At 44.4% G+C, this 5,297-nt stretch overlaps 1 non-coding gene across 1 annotated transcript; it reads left to right on the top strand.

The window, feature by feature from the left end:
- Positions 1–1,595: 1,595 nt before the first annotated feature.
- On the top strand, positions 1,596–4,245 carry LOC118285851. The gene is made up of 2 exons (XR_007032213.1): positions 1,596–2,092; positions 2,476–4,245. It is a non-coding gene; the product is annotated as an uncharacterized LOC118285851 (transcript).
- The last annotated feature ends 1,052 nt before the right edge of the window (positions 4,246–5,297 follow it).

Raw genomic sequence — 5,297 nt, 5'->3', positions numbered from 1 at the left:
AGAGGGGGAATCCGCTCCTACAGGCCTGTTCACACACGCGACAGCGCGCCCTGCTGGCCGAACACGGCAATCACAGTTTTCTCAGGGGGGGCGATTGAAATCCGGACAAACCGTGTGTCGTCACTTCCCTCTAGCGGTAACTCCCCGTGCAGACGGCTCGCAGATTTTAATAATAATAAAATACAACCAACGACACAAAGGCAGCCAGTGGAATTTAGTTGTTGGTGTTCACGGCATTTAATCAAAATCAGAGGTACTTTATTGATCCACGGTTCCGATGCAGCTGCTCCAACCAAGAAAAGAAATATTTACAGAATTAAAATTATGATAAATAGAAATATGATATATAGATGAGAAGACATTTTTAAAAAGTGTGTAAAATGTGCGCAATTCTTTCAGTTGGTTTTTAATCAGGACACCTCAGGTAAATGTGACAGATTTGGGTTGGATGTAACCTGATATCATTCTTTTAGAATGCGTTAGGACATTGCAGTCACATTATTTCAGTATGAGAATGTTGGTGGTTTAAGTTTATGAGAGAGAGAGAGGATCACTGATGAACCTGCACGCGGCCCTGATTCTATGCACTAATTTGAATCACAGGTTTCTCAAAGCTTCATGTAAGAAGATTATATAGATTGTTACACATTTATATGTCATACATGTTGCCACTGCTTTGGAGTCTCATCCCTTCTCATTGGACTCAGAAACAAGGCAGGCGACGCTGCTGTGTCTGTCCAGATACTCCAGAGGCTGCTGGTCGCTGATGAAGAACCCCCCTGCCTCACTCAGGGTCGTCTCTCATGCCTTCTCCCCATCAATCAACACACACTGGGCACACAAGCATGATGAGTGAGAGGATATGTGTGACAACAAAAAATATAGACTCTCCATTATGTGCTCCGTCATGTCAAAATCCGTCAAAATCCACATTCATAATTAGATTAGCATTGTGTTACATTCTGGACATTCCTTTCGTCCAAAGCCCAGTCTGGTGAGCTGGCTTCCAGGAAGATGATGCTGTCCAGCAAAGAAAACCTTTGAACAGACTTTTACAAAATTGCAGAGCAGGAGCAGCAGTTTTTGGAGCCACGACCACAGAGAAGACCACCAACCGACCATATCGCACCCTCTCTGTACGCACTGTGGACGTGGACGTATGTTAAATAGAGAGCCGCAGAGCCTTTAGCAGTATAGAGAAATAACAACCGATCAGCTTCTGTTTCCCAAGAGAGGGAAGTGTCCAAACATGGAAAATGAAACTCGCCTGGGAAAATGAAACTCGGCCAGCGTATGACTGCGTGGTGTGTGTCGGGTGGTAAAGTGATAAAATGTGATGCTTATGTAATGCTCTGCAGTTTGTATCATTAGTCCAGACCAGACACTTCCCTCCCGTGAGTGATTTGTTTCTCACGTCCTCATTTCTGCCAAACGTCAAGGATTCTCTGCTCCAGGGTTAAACAAAAAAAAAGAAGATAAATCTGAGGCTTCCTCATTGACAGAAGAACTTTTGCCAGATTAAAAAAAACAGCAGGGCCCGAAGACTTGTGTGTTGGTGATTAGGAGGTGGAGACTGTCAACTGTGGACTGAGCATCTGCCAGAGAACCAGTTGATGGAAATATCAAAGGATTATGGTACCAGAATATCATCTGCTCTCAACAGGATTAATTGGGATGTTTCCTATAGATTTGAAAAGGCTCATGCAATTCTAAAAAGGGGTTTTATAATAAACCCATTGAAGGCACAGACCTGTTACATAAACAGATAGCGTAGAATGAACAACAGCTTAATTTGTATGATGTGGTAAACTGGCGCACTCCTGTGCCAGATGAAGGTATAGCGATGACGTGAGTGCCAGGTGGCCCACAGAAGTGTGTGTTCATGTGCCTCACACTCTGCGACTCCTTCCCCCCTCCTCCCTCCTCTCACAGCAGCAAACTGATTCTGTCTGTTCTGCAGTGTGGTGACATCATCCCAGAGGCAAAGTCAGCACTGGAGCTGCCGCCCAGCGAAGCGGAGTCCAGAAGTAAACCAGACTTCCCTGCTGTTGTCACAGAGGGCCTGGATGCCACAGGTTAATGCCATTACCTGGTAAATAAATATGTGATTGGTTTTGATGTATAGATGTCTCGCTAAAGTGACGGCCGGTCGTTCCATGCTAAAGCTATTATCTGCCAGCGAGCTTTGCCTAATGGGATATCATCTTTCATGACCTCAGAAAAGTTACATCACTGTGAAACTGGTTTGTTTAAGAGCTCACTCATCTAATACGCTCTGCAAACTCCTTGAAAACCACGTAGGTAGGATAGGCCTTTAGGGTCAACTTCTCAAGAGTGTCATCATTCCCTTATGAGATTTAAAATAGAAAAAAAAACAAATACACATCTGATATTTATGCTCAGTATTTATTTGCCCAGTCTGCCGTGTCTCTTCTTCGTCTGTGAGGTGACTATGTCTCCCTCTCCCCGTAACAGGTAAGACCATTCTGACCCTGTCCTGTCAGGGACATTGAGAGGGGTGTTCTACTTCCGTCCCCTCCCCAGTGGGCCCGCTTTGATCAGGAGCCGCCCCTCATCCGCGGGGGGCGTCCACGCTCTGGGGAACTACAGCACAGCCAGCAGGGCATGCAGACACCTGTCATCTTTGACAGATAAAGACAGCTGGGAAGTTGCAGGTAGAGTTTAGTCACAGAACTAAACTCTACCTGCAATGAAGTTGGTCTTACTCACTCTGGACCCTGGGGAGAGGAAGAGGAGGCTGAGGAACAGTGCTCAACGGAAGACTGTTGGATACTTACAAGTTTCAGTTTGCGTGGTTACAAGTTGGCAATTAAAGTAGTGTGAAGGGTAGCACCTAATGATTATTTTCATTTATTCACTCATCGATCATTCAATTAAGTGATCGTCATTTCAGAAGAGAAAACCCACAGTAGACACACTTCGCCATGTGACGTGTTGATGAATGTTTTACAGTCTGTGATGAACCAAAATTCTCTGTGAGTGTGAAAACGTGAAACCACAGACGGGTACAAACTGTGCTGCACGTTCCACTGAGACAGGTCAGCTCAGTCTTAGTCTGATCCATCAAACACTTAACAATCAATTACTGTCCCGTGGGGGAAGCGGCTGATGAGAAAGAACAGGTGATTAGTTGCTGAGCTGTTGTGCTCCATTAAGCTGGCCAAAACTCGAAGGCACTGCCGGCCCAGTTAGTCGCTGCGCTGACAGGTCGATGGCTACTTTCATTCATCCTCTGTCCTGACATAATGGCCTTTCCACATGGGACGGCCAGATGTTGGGCCAGCAGAATTACAAAATGGAGGGAGTTGACCGTCTGCGGCTGAGAGAGTGAGAGCTTCTGCGGCCTAGGCCAATCCCTATCACGAGGACTATTCTTCATTTGTCTCAGGAAGTGGCTGAACACTGAGCCATCTGTGTTGTTCCTCTATACTCTGTTTCCCAGTTTACCAAAACTGTGAGCTGTCGAAATACTCAAACTTATTCTGACAACAGATTATGCGGTGTAATGTAAAGTGTCATTCACTGTGTTTATGTCTGCTCGAGTGTGTGTGTGTGTGGGTGTGTGTTTGCAGAGTGGAGGAGGCTTACCGGAGGATCAGTGGCCCAGCTTGCATCACTGTGGATGCAAGTCCTTCTGCAGACAAAGTGCCTCAACAAGTGCTGCTTTTAATTAGGGGCAAATGCCACTTGTAAACAGTTCTCCATCTCCCCTGCTGTCGGCCAAGCATCGAGTGTAGTACCCACCTTCACCACTGGGTGCCAGTAAGATGTTGTGAATGTGAGATGGGAGCGTGGAGAAGAGATGCTGTTCAGAATGAGTAAAGGTTGAATGGCCAGGGGCCACAAACGCACGCTACAATCGGAAATACATATTCATGTAGAAACACTACACACACACACACACACACACACACACACACATACACACACACACACACACACACACACACACACACACACACACACACACAAGTATTGTCGAGAAGAGGTGTGCATGAACTGACATTGAGGAAATTGATGGGAACATTAATGAAAGCACCAGTCACACATATAAAATTCAAATTCAGAAACAGGAAGCATCCAAAATATACAGTAAATGCAATGAAGTAATAGCATAATATATATATATATATATATATATATATATGGGATCCGATTTGCATTCAGCTAAATCCCTTTTAATTTAATTTCTCGTTTGTTTCTGATTAAAGGAAAATAACACGATTAAACATCTGAATGTCGTTCTTCTATATATCACACGTAAAACACAGGAGTTGATGATTTAAACTGTATGTAGCAGCATGTCCGTCTTTTAGTAGTAAAAACATTGTTTTCTATATAAAAAACTGTCCTTTATGCAGAGCGCTGCAGATAGTAATTCCCTTTAGTCCTGCTGAGTGAAACTGACACAACCGATTCCACTTGCATCGATGTGCTGTGCACTGGGAACATATAGTCCTGTTTGTACTTGACGTTCTCATGGACACGAGTGTGCACACATAAATGTACACATGCATACCTGCTTGTGTAAATAAACACACACAAAAACACACACACACACACACACACACACACACACACACACACACACAAGCATGCACACACACACACACACACACAAGCATGCACATTTACTAAGAGCGTAGACTGTAACTCATTTATATAGGGAGGAAGTTTATATTTGGCCTATGTGATGGGAAGATTAATTGGGGGTTTTAGTAATTATGAGCTTGGCAAAGCTGCGGGCTGGAGAAGACAGAGTGACCCATCTCTTTTACTGTGATGCATCAGCAGAGCGCCAACCACTGCAGACCTCTATTCATATGGCAATTAATGGAGCACTGTATATCAATGTCATTCCAATGCTCCCCCACATAAGCGCATGGATTACTCCTACTACCAATTACAGCAATCCAATGTTTTACTGAGTGCAGAGGTGCTGTGGATGCAAATCTTACAATCACGTGTAATCACATAAACTAAAATAAGGTGTCATTATGTTTATGGAGTTATGTATTCCATAGGTAAGTATCTGAGGACAGTTTAGTGGATTCATAAGTCCTCAGCTGCCTGGTGACGCCCGGGATGTGCCGCGTGACACAAAATAAATGTAGCACCGGCCGGTGAGGAATTCTGATTGGTATTAACACAGGAGCCTCTGTCTCAGGAGATTCCAAAATTTATGAAATAGGGAAGCAAAGCAATTAGGCACTGCGCCATACATCATACCTGAATTCAAAGTTGTGTGTGCCTGCGGTGTCAGCCATATTTCCATG

Source organism: Scophthalmus maximus, chromosome 15 (assembly GCF_022379125.1).
Source record: "Scophthalmus maximus strain ysfricsl-2021 chromosome 15, ASM2237912v1, whole genome shotgun sequence".
Classification (NCBI taxonomy): Eukaryota; Metazoa; Chordata; class Actinopteri; order Pleuronectiformes; family Scophthalmidae; genus Scophthalmus; species Scophthalmus maximus.
The sequence above is the reverse complement of the archived record's forward strand: the minus strand, read 5'-3'. Positions and strand labels throughout refer to the sequence as shown.